General features: G+C 37.5%; 1 long non-coding RNA gene across 1 annotated transcript in view; it reads right to left on the bottom strand.

Annotated features, from left to right (window-relative positions):
• The window catches only part of LOC132013175 (uncharacterized), a 1,013,735-nt gene that overhangs the window by 304,957 nt on the left and 688,817 nt on the right, over positions 1–19,961 (bottom strand). The gene's annotated exons all lie outside the window — the stretch shown is intronic.

Genomic DNA, 19,961 nt, shown 5'->3' with positions numbered 1-19,961 from the left:
TATACTAAAATGTTACCCAAATGAAACATGGGATTTTGGAGAGGACCAATGTGTGTGTGTGTGTGTGTGTGTGTGTGTAATGGATTGGATTGGCTGTGGTGAGGGAAATTCAGGTGGAAACAATTGGAGATGGTAAAATTTCTTTTAGCAAGATTTCTAAGAAGAGGTGTGTTCAGCGAAAGTGAGTATCTCTCCTCCTTTTTCTGTCACTCCATCGTTGGCCACTTTTATATATTAAGTTATACTAGCAAAAGCAAAAGTTCATCTTGTTTCCATAATTTCATATTATCTTCTATTTCACAGAAACATCACTGCTCTGAACTTTTTCAGTTCTCTGTCATCTTCCACTTGCAACAATTATATAGCCACATTTACCTGTTTATCTGACCAAGGATAGCGTTTTTATCTTGCCTTCTTGATTTTTTGTGATCTTGTTCCCTTTACTTCCTCTGGGGACATTCTTTGTTAGCCATGACAAAGCTTTTCAGCATCCCAATCTCTTTCTCTGTGGATTTTCCCTTCACTTTATGTATATTCAGTTCATTTCCATTTACCAAAACTGAATTATACTCTTAACTTGAATTTCTCCCTTGTCAGTATACTCTTTCTTGCTTTGCAAACCTAAGCTTCATGAAAGAATAGTCCCAGTTCATTGCTTCTATTTCACTACCTCTCAATAATTGCAGTAGTTCTAAAAAGACAAATTGAGTGCATGTACTTTACTAGTCATAGTTCTAGGGGTCATGGGCACATATATAAAAGACACAGATTCCCCAAGAGAAACAGAAAAATAGATCAGTAACTTAAAAATGCCTGTTTATGCTAGTAAGGTCAAGAGAAGGGACATTTAAACCAGACTAGATTGTTTAGATTGAAAAACTAGTGAAGGCAAAACTTGAGTTGAGTCTTGAAGAACGAAGAGGAGTGGATAGAAGCAGGAATGTTTAGAATGAATGAAAATATGCAAGAAGCTTAAACATTGAGGAGTATGGTATTTTCAATAATTAAAAATAACTGTGATTTGAATAATAAAAGAAATAATGTATTACTACCCAGACAATAAAATAGATAGCCATTAACCCGTCCTGATATAAATGATTACATGAAAAAATAAATGTGAGAATTCTTCCCTGCAGAAGAATTTCAAATAATAAATACAGAAAGGATGTGGGAAATAGAAAAGTATTCTTAGAACACCACAGTAAAAATTGCCTCAGGCAAGGTCCCCTGATGAATGCTAAAGCAAGCTAGTGGGTGGAACTTTAAAGAAAGACAGGATACATACAAGGTATCCCGTTGCTCTTTTCTGAAGTGTTTATATCTTACTGTGGGATTGTAACCTATGTCCACAAATACTCTGCCTCTGCAAGTATTACTTACCTCTGCAAATAAAGTATGAAAAGGGAAAAATAGTAATTTACAATAGAAAAACCTGACAGACATCTTTACAATCAAAAGATCTTAGTTAAAATGACCAGTCATAACTTATTTTGATATCATTTATCCCTGTTAATGGTATAAAGAGGAGTGCAGTTTATTCTTTTATATTCTTCCCCAAATTTACAATCCCAGTTTTGAGAAAACATCAGACAAACCAAGTTAAAAGGCATTCTGCAAAATCTCTGACCAACATTTTTTAAAAGTGTCTATCAGTGGTACAAAAAACAAGGAAGGCCTGAGGAACTGTCGTAGGTATGAGGAAACTAAGGAGCCAGGATATCTAAATGCAATATAGAATCCTGGATTAGATTCTTGAATGGAAAAGGACAGTGGGTATTGGTGAAATCTGAATCATCAGTAGGTTAGCTAATAGTAATATACCTGTGTTAACTCTTTTTTGTTTTTGTTTTTGTTTGTTTGTTTGTTTCTTTCTTTCTTTTTTGAGAGAGACCAGGCGGGGGATTGGAGAAGAAGGGGAGGGGCAGAGGAAGAGGGAGAGGGCAAGCAGACTCACTGCTGAGCATAGAGTGGAGACAGGGCTCAGTTCCAGGATCCTGATATCATGATGTTAGCTGAAGGAAGACGCTTAACTGACTGAGCCACACAGGTACTCCTGGTTTTAACTAACTCCTGATCTCAATGAACATATCATGGTTATGGAAGATCTTATAAAGGGAATCTGGGTAAAAGATATACAGAAATCCTTTTTAGTGTTATTATTATTATTATTATGACTTTTTAGAAATCCTTTGCATTATATTTGCAACCTCTTTAAAAATCTAAAATCATTGGGTCACCTGGGTGGCTCAGTGGGTTAAGCCTCTGCCTTTGGCTCAGGTCATAATCCCAGGGTCCTAGGATCAAGACCTGCATCAGGCTCTCTGCTCAGCCGGGAGCCTGCTTCCTCCTCTCTCTCTGCCTGCCTCTCTGCCTACTTGTCATCTCTCTCTCTGTCAAATAAATAAATAAATAATCTTAAGAAAAATACATAAAAATCTAAAATCATTTCAAAATGTAAAAAAACATAAAAAGGACTGTATATAGTAGCATAATGACTATATGTTAAATGGGAATATAAAAGCAGTAGTCTTAATAATCATGATCCATGAGAGATAAAAATAAATTGGATTTCATTAAAATTAAAAAAAAACATAAAAACTAAACCAACTCTGTGAGAAATAGTATTAAGAGAATGAAAAAACAAGCCACAGAATGTGAGAAAATAATTGCAAAACACATATATGATAAACCACTGATATTCAAAATATACAGCCATTTTAAAACTCAACAGTAAGAAAACAAATAACCAATTAAACAATAGGACAAAGGTCTGAATGGACACCTCAAAAAGAAGATATATATATGGAAAATAAGCATATAGGAAAATACTCAACATCATATGTTGTAGGGAATTGCAAATTAAAACACACCTATTAAAATGGCCAAGATTTAAACTACTTATGACATCGAATGCTGTTGAATATGTGGAGGAGCAGAAACTCTTATTCATTGATGTTGGGAATGGAAAATGGTACAGCTATCTTTTAAAGACAGTTTTTAACAGTTCCTAAGAAGTTAAAGATAGGTTTACTATATGATCCAGTAATCATAAAATGATTTGGAAGCTTATTCACAAACAAAAGCCTACACATGAATTTGTACAGCTGCTTTACTCACAGTTTGCCAAAAAAATTGGAAGCACCCAAGATGTCCTTCCATAGATTGAAAGGATAAATAACTGTGGTACATCCATCTAAGCAATATTACTCAGTGATAAAATGAAATGAGACTTTAAGCCATGAACAGAGATGGAAGAACCTTAAATGCATATGTCTAAATGAAAGAAACCAGTCTGTAAAACTACATACTGTATGATTTCAACTATATAACACTCTGGAGATGGCAAAACTATTGAGACAATAAAATGATCAGTGATTGCCAGGGGTTTGAAGGAGGGTGGAAGAGATGAGTAGGTGGATCATGGAGATTTTCAGGGTGGTGACGTTATGCATTTGTCAAAACTCATTGAACTGTACCACGTAAACACTGAGCCCTAATGTAAATTATGTACTTAGTTAATAATAATATAGTACTATTTCATCAGTTTTAGCAAGTATATCACACTAATGTAAAATATTAATGATAAAAGAAACTGAAGGTGGAGCTGGAAGGCATATATGGAAACTCTGCATACACTCTGATAAATTTTATGTGAACCTAATACTTCCCTAAAAAAATAAAGCTTAAAAAACTAGCAATAGTTTGTAAGGAAATGGAGCAAGTAAAATGATTATTTCCTCTTTCTTTTCTCATGGAATATGGAGAATGGGAGATTAAATAAGAAATTTATTTATTTAAATTATAAAAGATCACTTTCTTGGTAGAGTTGGGAATGAAATGTGGGTTTGGTGTAGTTTATTGAAGAGAGGAGCTTATGGGACAAAACAAATGACTGATAAAGATATAATTTATTGGCAACTAAAATACCAGGAATAGTGTTGCTTTTGGTGATGTTATTTTCCTCTGTGTTTAAAAGCCTTGTTAAAAGTTATGAACAAAAACCAGGATAATATTCCGTTTTATTTATTTACTTATTTATTTATTTGACAGAGAGAGAGATTGAGATCACAAGTAGGCAGAGCAGCAGGCAGAGAGAGAGGGGGAAGCCGGCTCCCTGCTGAGCAGAGAGCCTGACACAGGGCTTGATCCCAGGACCCTGAAACCATGACCTGAACCAAAGGCAGAGGTTTAACCCACCGAGCCACCCAGTCACCTCTCCCTTATTTATTTTTTATTTGAAAAATCAGCTAATGTTAAAGAATAAGACAGAACAGACCTACACAATAAAAAATTGTCATTGTCCTATGGATATTCATGTAATGGAAAAATGCCTTTTACATTGTTCTCACCTAAAAATCTAACTTGATCATCCATATTAAACCAGTTTTTGCATGTTTTAATTTAAGTAAAGCTTTTGTACAGACAGAAAAGCACTCTCCTACTGAACTGATCTGAACCACCTAGAATTATGAGAATCTACGTTTCCTCTTCAGGTCAACTCAAGGCCAGTTGTATGCTGTGTTCTGTTTCTAGTGGCTCCATGCTTGAAACTAGCATGTGTGGGTATTTACACATTGAATTTGGCAAATACTAATAGAGCGTTAGTATTAACATTTTGGATAACTAATCTTTATTTTTAAAATTTAATTTAACTTTATTTACATTCAGTTTATTAACTCATAGTATATTACTAGTTTCAGAGGTAGAGTTCAATGATTCATCTGTTGTATATAACACCCAGAGCCCATCACTCTGTTACCACATCCCCCAGCCCCCTCCCCTCCAGCAACCCTAAGTTTCCTATGGTTAAGTCTCTTTCGGTTTGTCTCCCTTTCTGATTTCATCTTGTTTTATTTTTACCTCCATTCCTTTATATTCCTCTGTTTTGTTTTTAAAATTCCACCTACAAGTGAAATCGTATGGTAATTCTTTCTCTGATTGACTTATTTCCCTTCCCCTAATACTCTCTAGCTCCATACCTATTGTTGCAAATGACAAGATTTCATTTTTTTAAAAAGGCATTTTAATTGCTACCATTTTTTAAATGGCAATGTCTCAGTTTTGTTTTATTTTTTTAAAGATTTTATTTATTTATTTCACAGAGATCACAAGTAGGCAGAGAGGCAGGCAGAGAGAGAGAGGAGGAAGCAAGCTCCCTGCTGAGCAGAGAGCCTGATGTGGGGCTCGATCCCAGGACCCTGGGATCATGACCTGAGCCGAAGGCAGAGGCTTAACCCACTGAGCCACCCAGGTGCCCCCAAGATTTCATTTTTTAATGGCTGAGTAATATTCCATACACACACACACACACACACAGACGTGTGTGTGTGTATCACATCTTCTTTATTCATTTATCTTTTGATGGACATCTGGGCTCCTTCCATAGTTTGGCTATTGTAGACATTTCTGCTATAAACATTGGGATGCAAAAAGGTGCCCCTTCTGATCACTACTTTTGTATCTTTGGGGTAAATATGTAGCTGTGCAATTGTTGGGTCATAGGATAACTCTACTTTTAATGTTCTGAGGAATCTCCATACTGTTTTCCAGAATGCCTATAGCAGCTTTCATTCCCTCCAGCAGTGTAAGAAGGTTCTCTTTTGTCCATATCCTCATCAACATTTGTCATTTCCTGAGTTGTTAATTTTTAGACATTTTGACAGGTGTGAGGTGGTATCTCATTGTGGTTTTGATTTGTATTTCTCTGATGTCCAGTGATATTGGGCATTTTTTCATATGCCTGTTGGCCATCCGGATGTCTTCCTTGGAGAAATGTCAGTCTACATCCTCTGCCCATTTCTTGATTGGATTATTTGTTCTTTGGGTGTTGAGTTTCATAAATTATTTTTATATTTTTGATACTAACCTATTTCTGATATGATATTTGTAAATATCTTCTCCCATTCTGTAGGTTCTCTTTAGGTTTTGTCGACTATTTCCTTTGCTGTGCAAAAGATTTTTATCTTAAGGAAGTCCCAATAGTTTATTTTTGCTTTTGTTTCCCTTGCCTTTGGAAACATGTCTAGCAAGAAGTTGCTGCAGCTGAGGTCAAAGAGGTGGCTACCTGTGTTCTATTCTAGGGTTTTGATGGATTCCTATCTCACATTTCATCCATTTTGAGTTTATTTTTGTGTATTATGTAAAAAAGTGTTTCAGTTTCATTCTTCTGCATGTGGCTGTCCAATTTTCGCAGCACCATTCCTTGGAGAGACTGTCTTTATCCATTGGACATTCTTTCTTGCTCTGTCAAAGATTAGTTGGCCATAGAATTGAGGGTCCATTTCTGGGCTCTTTTCTGTTCCATTGCTCTATGTGTCTGTTTTTGTGCAAGTACCATACTGTCTTGATGATTACAGCTTTGTAACAGAGCTTGAAGTCCAGAATTATGATGCCTCCAGCTTTGATTTTCTTTTTCAACTTTCCTTTGGCTATTCGGGGTCATTTCTATTCCATACAAATTTTAGGATTATTTGTTTCAGCTCTACAAAAAATGTTGATGGTATTTTGATAGGGATTGCATTGGATGTATGGATTGTTTTGGGTAGCATACACATTTTAACAATATTTATTCTTCCAGTCCATGAGCCTATATTTTTTCCATTTCTTTGTGTCTTCTTCAATTTCATTCCTAAGTGCTCTATAGTTTTCAGAGTACAGCTCCTTTACCTCTTTGGTTAGGTTTATGCCTAGGTATTTTATGGGCTTTGGTGCAATGGTAAATGGGATGGATTCCTTGATTTCTCTTTCTTCTGCCACACTGTTACTGTATAGAAGTGCAACTGATTTCTGTGCATTGATTTTATATCCTGCCACTTTGCTGAATTCCTGTATGCATTCTAGAAATTTTGGGATGGAATCTTTTGGATTTCATACATAGAATGTCATGTCATCAACAAAGAGTGAAAGTTTGAATTCTTCTTTGCCTATTTGGATGCCTTTTTTTTTTTTTTTTTTGGTCTGATTGCTGAGGCTAGGCCTTCCAGTACTGTGTAGAACAACAGTGGTGAGAGTGGACATCTCTGTCATATTCCCAACCTTAAAGGAAAAGCTCTCAGTTTTTCCCCATTGAGAATGATGTTTGCCGTGGGCTTTACATATATGGCTTTTATGATATTGAGGTATGTTCCCTCTCTCCCTACAGTGTGGAGAGTTTTAATCATGAAAGAATGCTACACTTTCTCAAATGCTCTTTCTGCAACTATTGAGAGGATCATATGATTCTTGTCCTTTCTTCTATTGATGTGGTGTATCATGTCGATTGATTTGTGGATGTTGAATCACTTTTCAGCCCAGGAGTAAATCCCATTTGTTCCTGGTGAATAGTCCTTTTAATGTACTGTTGGATCTTATTAGCTAGTATCTTGGTGAGAATTTTGGCATTCATTTTCATCAGGGATATTGGGCTGTAATTCTCCGTTCTTGGGGTCTTTGTCTGACTTGAGGATCAAGGCAATGTTACCTCACAGAATCAATTTGGAAGTTTTCTTTCCATTACTATTTTTGAAACAGTTTCAGAAGTGTAGATATTAATTTTTCTTTAAATATTTAGTAGAATTCCACTGGGAGGCCCTCTGTCCTTAAACTCTTTTTTTTTGGAGATTTTTGATTACTGATTTAATTTCTTTGCTCGTTATGGTCTGTTCAGGTTTTCTTTTTCTTCCTGTTTCAGTTTTGGTAGTTTATATGTTTCTAAGCATGGACCTATTTCTTCCACGTTGCCTAATTTGTTGGCATATAATTGTTCTTATAATTGTTTGTATTTGGGGGCACTAGGGTGGCTCAGTGGGTTAAGCCTCTGCCTTCAGATCAGGTCATGATCCCAGGTTTCTGGAATTGAGTCCCGCTCCGGGCCTCTGCTGGGTGGTGAGCCTGCTTCCTCCTTTCTCTCTGAGTGCCTCTCTGCCTACTTGTGATCTCTGTCAAATAAATAAACTCCTAAAAGAAATCAAATAATTGTATTTCTTCAGCGTTGGTTGGGATCTCTCTTCTTTCATTCATGATTTTATTTATTTGGGTCTTTTTAATTTTCTTTTTGATAAGTCTGATTGAAGTTTATTGATTTTGTTAATTCTCTGAAGAACCAGCTCTTAGCTTCATTCTTCTACTGGTTTTGTTTGTTTGTTTTTCCAATTTCTGTACCGACTTCTGTTCTAATCTTTATTATTGCTCTTCCTCTGCTGGATTTAGGCTTTATTTGCTATTCTTTTTCCAGCTCCTTTAGGTGTAGGTTGGGTTGCATATTTGAGACTTTTTTTATTTCTTGAGGCAGGCCTTTATTGCTATATATCCCCCTCTTCGGACCACCTTTGCTGCATCCCAGTGGTCTGGTTTTCATTTTCATTTGCTTCCATGTTATTTTCTTTTAAATTCTTAACCTATTGTTGATCCACTCATTCTTTAGTAGGATGCTGTTTAACCTCCATATTTCTGTTTTGTCCAAACTTTTTTTGTGATTAAATTCAGGTTTGAAAGCATTTTGATCTAAAAATATGCATGGTATAATCGCAATCTTCTTTGCAACAGTTGGGACATGATTTGTGACCCAATATGGGATCAGTTTTGAAGAATGTTCCATGTGCACATGAAAAGAATGTATATTTTGTTGCTTTAGGATGGAATGTTCTGAATATGTCTGTGAACTCTATCTGGTCCAGTGTGCCTCCACACCCTTGTTTCTTGATCTTCTGTGTAGATGATCTGTCCATTGCTGTGAGTGGGATGTTAAAATCCCCTACTATTATTGTATTATTATCAATGTGTCTATTTAATGTTACTATTAATTGGTTATATAATTGGCTGCTCCCAAGTTAGGGAAATAAATATTACAATTGCTAGATCTTCTTGTTGGACAGATCTTTATATTATGATATAGTGTCCTTCTTCATCTCTCATTACAGTCTGGTTTAAAATCTAGTTTCTTTGATAAAAGGATTGCTACTCCAGCTTTCTTTTGATACCCATTAGCATGATAAATGGTTGAGAACCCACATTCAATCTGGATGTGTCTTTGGATCTAAAATGAGTCTCTTGTAGAGATCATATTAATGTTTTTGTTTTGTTTTGTTTTGTTTTTAAGATTTTATTTATTTGAGAGAGAGAGAGATCACAAATAGGAAGAGAGTTTGGCAGAAAGAGGGGGAAGCAGGCTCCCTGCTGAGCAGAGAAAGCCCAATGCAGGGCTCGATCCCAGGACCCTGAGGTCATGACGTGAGCCAAAGGCAGAGCCTTAACCCACTGAGCCACCCAGGTGCCCCGATGTTTTTTTTTTTTTTTTTTAATAAATCAAATCTTATACCATATGCCTTTTGATTGGAACATTCAGTCCACTTGCATTCAGAGTCAATGTTGAAAGAAATGAAGTTAGTGCAACTGCATTATCTGTAAAGTCACTGTTTCTATAGATTGTCTCTGTTCCTTTCTAGCCTTTTTACTTTAGGGCTCTCTCTTTCCTCAAAGGATCCCCTTTAATATTCTTGCAGGACTTATTTAGTGTTCACAAATTCCTTTAGTTTTTGTTCTGGGAATGCCTTTATTATTATTATTATTATTATTATTATGTTAGCCATCATACAGCATATTAGTTTTTGATGTAGTATTTCATGATTCATTGTTTGCATCCAATACCCTGTGATCTATGCTATGCATGCCCTCCTTAATACCCATCACTGGGCTAACCAATTCCCCATCCCCTCCCTTAGTTTATTTCCTATAGTCCATAGTCTCTGATGGCTCATCTCCCGCTATGATTTCCCCCATTCATTTTTCCATTCCTTTTCCTAATGTCTTCTGTGTTTTTCCTAATGTTCCACATATAAGTGAAATCATATAATAATTGTCTTTCTCTGATTGACTTATTTCACTTAACATAATCCCATCCAGTTCCATCCATGTCAATGCAAATGGTAGATATTTGGCCTTTCTGATGGCTGAGTAATATTCCACTGTATATATGGACCACATCTTCTATATGCATTTATCTGTTGAAAGTCATCTTGGCTCCTTCCACAGTTTGGCTATTATGGATATTGCTGCTATGAACATTGAGGTGCATGTGGCCCTTCTTTTCACCACATTTGTATCTTTAAGGTAAATATCCAGTACTGCAATTGCTGTGCCATAGGGTATCTATATTTTTAACTTTTTGAAGAACCTCCACACTGTTTTCCAAAGTGGCTGCACCAACTTGCATTCTCACCAATAGTGTAAGAGTGTTTCCCTTTCTCCACATCCTCTCCAGCATTTGTTGTTTCTTGCCTTTACAATTTTTGCCATTATAAGTGGTGTAAGGTAGTATCTCAATGTGGGTTTGATTTGAATGTCCCTGATGGCATATGATGTCGAAAATTTTTTCATGTGTCTCTTGCCCATTTGTATGTCTTCTTTGAAGAAGTGTCTGTTCATGTCTTCTGCCTTTTTTTTTTTTTGACTTGATTATTTGTTTTTTGAATGTTGAATTTGAGAAGATTTTTTATAGCTCTTGGATATCAGTTCTTTATCTGTAGTGTCAGTTGCAAATGTCTTTTTCCATTCCCTGGATTGCCTGTTTGTTTGTTGATGATTTCCTTTGCTGTGCAGAAGGTTTTTTTTATCTTAATGGAAGACCAAAAAGTTCATTTTCACTTTTGTTTCCCTTGCCTTTGAAGACGTGTCTTGAAAGAAGGTGCTGTGGCCAATGTCAAAGAGGTTACTGCCTATGTTCTCCTCTAGGTTTTTGATGCATTCCTGTCTCACATTGAGGTCTTTCATCCATTTAGAGTTTATCTTTGTGTACGGTTTAAGATAATGTTCAAGTTTGATTCTTCTATACATACCTGTCCAATTTTCCCAGCATCATTTATTGAAGAGACTGTGGCTATTTTTTCCCGCTTTCCTGAAGATTAGCTGACCACAGAGTTGAGGGTCCCTATCTGGGCTCTCTCTTCTATTGATCTATGTGTCTGTTTTGGTGCCAGTACCTTGCTGTGTTGGTGATCACAGCTTTGCAATATAGCTTGAAATCATGCAATGTGATGCCCCCAGATTTTTTGTTGTTGTTCTTTTTCAACATTCCCTTGGTGATTTGGGGTACTTTCTGGTTCCATACAAATTTTAGGATTGTTTGTTCCAGCACTTTGAAAAATGCCATTGGTATTTTGATCAGGATGTCATTGAAAGCCTAGATTTCTCTGGGAAGCACAGACATTTTAACAATGCTTATTATTCTGGCCCATGAGCATGGATGCTTTTCCATCTTTTTGTGTCTCCTTCCATTTCTTTCATAAGTGTTCTGAGTTTCCAGAGTACAGATCCTTTACCTCTTTGGTTAAGTTTATTCCAAGGTATCTTATTGTTTCTGGTGTTATTGTAAATGAAAATGATTCCTTAACTACTTTTTCTATAGTTACATTGTTAGTGTATGGGATAGCAACTGATTTCTGTGCATTCTGCATCCTGCCGTATTACTGAATTGCTTGCATGAAATCTAGTAATTTGGGGGTGGAGTCTTTTGGGTTTTCCACACAAAGTATCATGTCACCTGTGAGGAGGGAGAATTTGACTTCTTCTTTGCCAATCTGAATACCTTTTCTCCTTTTTGTTGTCCGATTGGTGTTGTTAGGACTTCTAGTACTACAATGAACAACAATGCCAAGAGTGGGCATCCTTATTGTGTTCCTGATCTTAAGGAAAGGCTCTCAGCTTATCTCACTGAGAATGATAGTTGCTATGGGTTTTTCATAGATAGTTTTTATGAAATTGAGGAATGTTGGGGCACCTGGGTGGCTCAGTGGGTTAAGCCTCTGCCTTCGACTCAGGTCATGATCTCAGGGTCCTGGGATCAAGCCCCACATCAGGCTCTCTGTCAGCAGGGAGCCTGCTTCCCCCAACCACCCCGCCTGCCTCTCTGCCTACTTGTGATCTCTCTCTCTCTGTCAAGTAAGTAATAAAAGAATTTTTTATTAAAAGAAAAAGAAATTGAGGAATGTTACCTCTATCCCTACACTCTGAAGAGTTTGAATCAGGAAAAGATGCTATATTTTTCAAGTGCTTTTCCTGAATCAGTTGAGAGACCCATATGTTTCTTGTCTCTTCTCTTACTAATGTGTTCTGTCACATTGGTTGATTTGGGAATGTTGAGCTACACTTGCATTCCGGGAATGAATCCCACCTGGTCATGATGGATAATCCTTTTAATGTACAGTTGAATCCTATTAGCTAGGATCTTGTTGGGAATTTTGGCATCCATATTCATCAGAGATGTTGGTCTTTAATTCTCCTTTTCGATGGGGTCTTTGCCTGGTTTTGGGATCAAGGTAATGCTGGTCTCATAGAATGAGTTTGGAAGTTTTATCTCTATTTCTATTTTTTGAAACAGCCTCAGGAGAATAGGTATTATTTCTTCTTTGAATGTTTGGCAGAATTCCCCTGGGAATCCAGCAGTCCCTGAACTCTTGTTTTTTTGCGAGGTTTTTGATCATTGCTTCAATTTCTACTGGTTATTTGTCTATTCAGATTGTCAATTTCTTCCTATTTTTCAGTCTTGGTAGTTCACACTTTCTAGGAAGGCATCAATTTCTTCCAGGTTGCTTATTTATTGGCATATAATTATTGATAATAACTTATAATAATTGTTTCTATTTCTTTGGAGATAGTCATGATCTCTGCTCTTTCATTCATAATTTTATTAATTTGGGCACTTTCTCTCTCTCTTTTTTTTTAATTAAGTCTGGCCAGTGGTTTATCTACCTTATTAATTCTTTCAAAGGACCAGCTTCTAGTTTTGTTGATCTGCTCTACTGTATTTCTGGTTTCTAATTCGTTGATCTCTGATCTAATCTTATTTCTCTTCTCCAGCATTGCTTAGGCTTTATTTGTTTTTCTTTCTCTAATTCTTTTTTTTTTTTTTTTAGAGATTTGTCTTCAAGACTAACATTTTATTTTATTTTTTAAAAGATTTTATGTATTTATTTGACAGAAAAAGAGAGAGCACAAGTAGGCAGAGCAACAGGCAGAGAGGGAGAAGCAGGCTCCCTGCTGAGCAGAGAGCCCGAGGTGGGGCTCTATCCCAGGACCCTGGGACCGTGACCTGAGCGGAAGACAGAGGCTTAACCCTCTGAGCCATCCAGGCGCCTCATTTCTCTAGTTCTTAAAGGTGTAAAGACAGTTTGTGTATTTGGGATTTTTCTAATTTTTTGAGTGAGGCTTAGATAGCTATGCACTTCCCCCTTCAGATCGTCTATGCAGTATCCCACAGGTTTTGAACTGATGTGTTTTTTTTTTTTCATTGGTTTCCATGATTTAAGTTCTTTGATTTCCTGGTTGACCTAAACATTCTTAAACAGGATAGTTGTTAGCTTCCAAGTGTTTGAATTTCTTCCAAATTTTTCTTTTGATTGAGTTCTCGTTTCAAAGAATTGTGGTCTGAAAATATGCAGGGAATAATCTCAATCTCTTGGTACTGGCTGAGACCCGATTTGTGATCCAGTATGTGGTCTATTCTGGAGAAATTTCTATGTGCGCATGAGAAGAAAAAGTATTCTGTTGATTTAGGGTGGAATGTTCTGTATATATCTACGAGGTCCATCTGGTCTACTATGTCATTCAAAGCTTTTGTTTCTTTGTTGATTTTCTGTTTAGATGATCTGTCTATTGCTGAGAGTGGAGTATTAAGGTCTCCTACAACTAATGTATTATTATCAATATGTCTCTATTTTGGTAAACAGTTGGCTTATGTAGTTGACTGCTCCCATGTTGGTGGCATAGATATTTACAATTGTTAGATCCATTTGTTGGATAGACTCTTTAAGAATGATATAGTGTGCGGGGGGGCGGGAGTCAAGATGGCGGAGAAGTAGCAGGCTGAGACTACTTCAGCTAGCAGATCAGCTAGATAGCTTATCTAAAGATTGCGAACACCTGCAAATCCATTGTCAGATCGAAGAGAAGAAGAACAGCAATTCTAGAAACAGAAAAACAACCACTTTCTGAAAGGTAGGACTGGCAGAGAAGTGAATCCAAAGCGACAGAAAGATAGATCCCAGGGGGAGGGGCCGGCTCCTGGCAAGTGGCGAAGCAACTGAGCACAAAGTCAGGACTTTTAAAAGTCTGTTCCCTGAGGGACATCGCTCCAGAGGCTAAACCGGGGCAAAGCCCATGCGGGGTCAGCGTGGACTCAGGTCCCACAGGGTCACAAAAGGATCAGGGTGTCTGAGTGTCAAAGAGCTTACAGGTATTAGAACGGGGAAGCCGGCTACAGAGACAAAGCCAACGGTAAGCTCACAGCTTGGGGTTACCTAGAACCAGACGCAGGCTCGGTGAGCTCAGAGTGTGGACAGAGGTCAGGCAGACGGGAGTTACTGGGCGCTGTTCTCTGAGGGCTCACTGAGGAGTGGGGCCCTGGGCTCTCGGCTCCTCCGGGCAGGAGACCAGGAGGCCACCATTTGTATTCCTGTCCTCCAGAACTCTACAGAAAGCGCTCAGGGAACAAAAGCTCCTGAAAGCAAATCCGAGTGGATTACTCAGCCCGGCCCCTGGTAAGGGTGGTGCAATTCCTGCTGTGGCAAAGACACTTGAGAATCACTTCAACAGGCCCCTCCTCCAATAGATCAACAAGAAATCCAGCCAAGACTAAGTTCACCTACCAAGGAGTGCAGTTTCAATACCAAGGAGAACAGCAGAGATCCAGAGGAGGAGAAAGCAAAGCACGGAACTCATGGCTTTCTCCCTGTGAGTCTTTAGTCTTGCAGTTAATTTAATTTCTTTTTTTCATTTTTTTTTCTCTTCTGCTAAAATTTTTTTAACTTTTACATTTTTCTTTTTCAACATATATATATATATATATATGATACTTTTCTTTATTCATTTTCTTTTTTTAATTCTCTTCTTTTCTTTTCTTTTTTCTCTCTTTCTTTCTGAACCTTTTTTTATCCCCTTTCTCCCCCCTCACCCCCCTCACGATTTGGGAACTCTTCTGCTTGGTTAAAGCATATTTTCCTGGGGTTGTAACCACCCATTCAGTATTTTACTTGCTCCTTCATATACTCTTATCTGGACAAAATGACAAGATGGAAAAATTCAACACACACACAAAAAAAGAACAAGAGGCAGTACCGAAGGCTAGGGACCTAATCAATACAGACATTGGTAATATGTCAGATCTAGAGTTCAGAATGACAATTCTCAAGGTTCTAGCCGGGCTCGAAAAAGGCATGGAAGATATTAGAGAAACCCTCTCGAGAGATATAAAAGCCCTTTCTGGAGAAATAAAAGAACTAAAATCTAACCAAGTTGAAATAAAAAAAGCTATTAATGAGGTACAATAAAAAATGGAGGCTCTCACTGCTAGGATAAATGAGGCAGAAGAAAGAATTAGCGATAGAGAAGACCAAATGACAGAGAATAAAGAAGCTGGGCAAAAGAGGGACAAACAGCTATTGGACCACGAGGGAAGAATTCGAGAGATAAGTGACACCATAAGATGAAACAACATTAGAATAATTGGGATTCCAGAAGAAGAAGAAAGAGAGAGAGGAGTAGAAGGTATACTGGAGAGAATTATTGGGGAGAATTTCCCCAATATGGCAAAGGGAACAAGCATTACAATTCAGGAGGTTCAGAGAAAGCCCCTCAAAATCAATAAGAATAGGCCCGCACCCCGTCACCTAATAATAAAATTTACATGTCTTAGTGACAAAGAGAAAATCCTGAAAGCAGCCCAGGAAAAGAAGTATGTAACACACAATGGTAAAAATATTAGATTGGTAGCAGACTTATCCACAGAGACCGGGCAGGCCAGAAAGAGCTGGCATGATATATTCAGACCACTGAATGAGAAAAACATGCAGCCAAGAATACTATATCCAGCTAGGCTATCATTGAAAATAGAAGCAGAGATTAAAAGCTTCCAGGAAACACAAAAACTGAAAGAATTTGCAAACACCAAAGCAGCTTTACAGGAAATATTGAAAGGGGTCCTCTAAGCAAAGAGAGAGCCTACAAGTGTTAGATTAGAAAGGAACAGAGACAATATACAGTAACAGTCACCTTACTGGCAATACAATGGCACTAAATTCATATCTCTCAATAGTTACTCTGAATGTTAATGGGCTAAATGCCCCAATCAAAAGACACAGGGTATCAGAATGGATAAAAAAACAAAACCCATCTATATGTTACCTACAAGAAACTTATTTTAAGCCTGAAGACACCTCCAGATTTAAAGTGAGGACATGGAAAAGAATTTGCCATGCTAATGGAAGAAAGCAGGGGTGTCAAGAAGAAAGCAGGGGTGGCAACCCATAGATCAGATCAATTAGATTTTAACCCAAAAACTATAATAAGAGATGAGGAAGTACACTATATCATTCTCAAAGGGTCTGTCAAACAAAAATATCTAACAATTTTAAATATCTATGTCCCCAATGTGGGAGCAGCCAACTATATAAACCAATTAATAACAAAATCAAAGAAACACATCAACAATAATACAATAATAGTAGGGGACTTTAACTCTCCCCTCACTGAAATGGACAGATCATCCAAGCAAAAGATCAATGAGGAAATAAAGGCCTTAAATGACACACTGGACCAGATGGACATCACAGATATATTCAGAACATTTCATCCCAAAGCAACAGAATACACATTCTTCTCTAGTGCACACGGAACATTCTCCAGAATAGATCACATCCTCGGTCCTAAATCAGGACTCAACCGGTATCAAAAGATTGGGATCATTCCCTGCATATTTTCAGACCACAATGCTCTGAAGCTAGAATTCAATCCCAAGAGGAAATTTGGAAAGAACCCAAATACATGGAGACTAAACAGCATCCTTCTAAAGAATGAATGGGTCAACCGGGAAATTAAAGAAGAATTGAAAAAAATCATGGAAACAAATGATAATGAAAACACAACGGTTCAAAATCTGTGGGACACAAAAAGGCAGTCCTGAGAGGAAAATATATAGCGGTACAAGCCTTTCTCAAGAAACAAGAAAGGTCTCAGGTACACAACCTAACCCTACACCTAAAGGAGCTGGAGAAAGAACAAGAAAGATCACCCAAACCCAGCAGGAGAAGAGAAATAATAAAGATCAGAGCAGAAAACAATGAAGCAGAAACAAAAAAACAATAGAACAAACCAATGAAACTAGGAGCTGGTTCTTTGAAAGAATTAGTAAGATTGATAAACCCCTGGCCCGACTTATCAAAAAGAAAAGAGAAAGGACCCAAATAAATAAAATCATGAATGGAAGAGGAGAGATCACAACTAACACCAAAGAAATACAAACAATTATAAGAAGATACTATGAGCAACTCTACGCCAACAAATTTGACAATCTGGAAGAAATGGATGCATTCCTAGAAACATATAAAGTACCAAAACTGAACCAGGAAGAATAAGAAAGCCTGAACAGACCCATAACCAGTAAGGAGATTGAAACAGTCATTAAAAATCTCCAAACAAACAAAAGCCCTGGGCCAGATGGCTTCCCAGGGGAATTGTACCAAATATTTAAATAAGAACTAATTCCTATTCTCCTGAAACTGTTCCAAAAAAAATAGAAATGGAAGGAAAACTTCCAAACTCATTTTATGAGGCCAGCATCACCTTGATCCCAAAACCACACAAGGATCCCATCAAAAAAGAGAACTATAGACCAATATCCTTGATGAACACAGATGCGAAAATTCTCACCAAAATACTATCCAATAGCATTCACCAGTACATTAAAAGTATTATTCACCACGACCAAGTGGGATTTATTCCAGGGCTGCAAGGTTGGTTCAACATCCTCAAATCAGTCAATGTGATACAACACATCAATAAAAGAAAGAACAAGAACTGTATGATACTCTAAATAGATGCTGAAAAAGCATTTGACAAAGTACAGCATCCATTCCTGATCAAAACTCATCAAAGTGTAGGGATAGAGGGCACATACCTCAAAATTATCAAAGCCATTTATGAAAAACCCACCGCAAATATCCTTCTCAATGGAGAAAAAGTGAAAGCTTTTCCGCTAAGGTCAGGAGCACAGCAGGGATGTCAATTATCACCACTGCTATTCAACATGGTACTAGAAGTTCTAGCCTCAGCAATCAGACAACAAAAGGAAATTAAAGGCATCCAAATCAGCAAACAAGAAGTCAAACTATCACTTTTCGCAGATGATATGATACTATATGTGGAAAACCCAAAAGACTCCACTCAAAACTACTAGAACTCGGATAGGAATTCAGTAATGTGTCAGGATATAAAATCCATGCACAGAAATCAGTTGCATTTCTCTACACCAACAATACAGAAGAAAGAGAAATTAAGGAGTCAATCCCATTTACAATTGCACCACAAACCATAAGATACCTAGGAATAAACCTAGCCAAAGAGGCAAAGAGTCTATACTCAGAAAACCATAAAGTACTCATGAAAGAAATTGAGGAAGACACAAAGAAATGGAAAAATGTTCCATGGTCCTGGATTGGAAGATTAAATATTGTGAAAATGTCTATGCTACCTAAAGCAATCTACACATTTAATGCAATTCCTATCAAAGTACCATCCATCTTTTTCAAAGAAATGGAACAAATAATTCTAAAATTTATACGGAAACAGAAAAGACCTTGAATAGCCAAAAGGGTATTGAAAAAGAAAGCCAAAGTTGGTGGCATCACAATTCCGGACTTCAAGCTCTATTACAAAGCTGTCATCATCAAGACAGTGTGGTACTGGCACAAAAACAGACACATAGATCAATGGAACAGAATAGAGAGCCCAGAAATAGACCCTCAACTCTATGGTCAACTAATCTTCGACAAAGCAGGAAAGAATGTCCAATGGAAAAAAGACAGCCTCTTCAATAAATGGTGTTAGGAAAATTGGACAGCCACATGCAGAAAAATGGAATTCGACCATTTCCTTACACCACACACAAAAATAGACTCAATGGATGAAGGACCTCAATGTGAGAAAGGAATCCATCAAAATCCTTGAGGAGAACACTGGCAGTAACCTTTTCGACCTCAGCTATAGCAACATCTTCCTAGGAACCTCGCCAAAGGCAAGGGAAGCTAGGGAAAAAATGAACTATTGGGATTTTATTAAGATCAAAAGCTTTTGCACAGCAAAAGAAACAGTTAATAAATCCAAAAGACAACTGACAGAATGGGAGAAGATATTTGCAAATGACATATCAGATAAAGGACTAGTGTCCAAAATCTATAAATAACTTATCAAACTCAACTCCCAAAGAACAAATAATCCAATCAAGAAATGGGCAGAGGGGCATGAACAGACATTTCTACAAAGAAGACATCCAGATGGCCCACAGACACATGAAAAATGCTCCATATCACTTGGCATCAGGGAAATACAAATCAAAACCACAATGAGATATCACCTCACACCAGTCAGAATGGCTAAAATTAACAAGTCAGGAAATGACAGATGCTGGCGAGGATGCGGAGAAAGGGGAACCCTCCTACACTGTTGGTGGGAATTCAAGCTGGTGCAACCACTCTGGAAAACAGCATGGAGGTTCCTCAACATGTTGAAAATAGAACTACCCTATGTCCCAGCAATTGTACTACTGGGTATTTACCCTAAATATACAAATGTAGTGATCTGAAGGGGCACGTGCACCGGAATGTTTATAGCAGCAATGTCCACAATAGCCAAACTAAGGAAAGAACCTAGATGTCCATCAACAGATGAATGGATAAAGAAGATGTGGTATATATACACAATGGAATACTATGCAGCCATCAAAAGAAATGAAATCTTGCCATTTGCGACAATGTGGATGAAACTAGAGCGTATTATGCTTAGCGAAATAAGTCAATCAGAGAATGACAACTATCATATAATCTCCCTGATATGAGGAAGTAGTGATGCAACATGGGGGCTTAAGTGGGCAGAAGAAGAATAAATGAAACGAGATGGGATTGGGAGGGAGACAAACCATAAGTGACTCTTAATCTCAC

Source organism: Mustela nigripes, chromosome 3 (genome assembly GCF_022355385.1).
Source record: "Mustela nigripes isolate SB6536 chromosome 3, MUSNIG.SB6536, whole genome shotgun sequence".
Classification (NCBI taxonomy): Eukaryota; Metazoa; Chordata; class Mammalia; order Carnivora; family Mustelidae; genus Mustela; species Mustela nigripes.
This window is presented reverse-complemented; position numbering and strand designations above follow the sequence as displayed.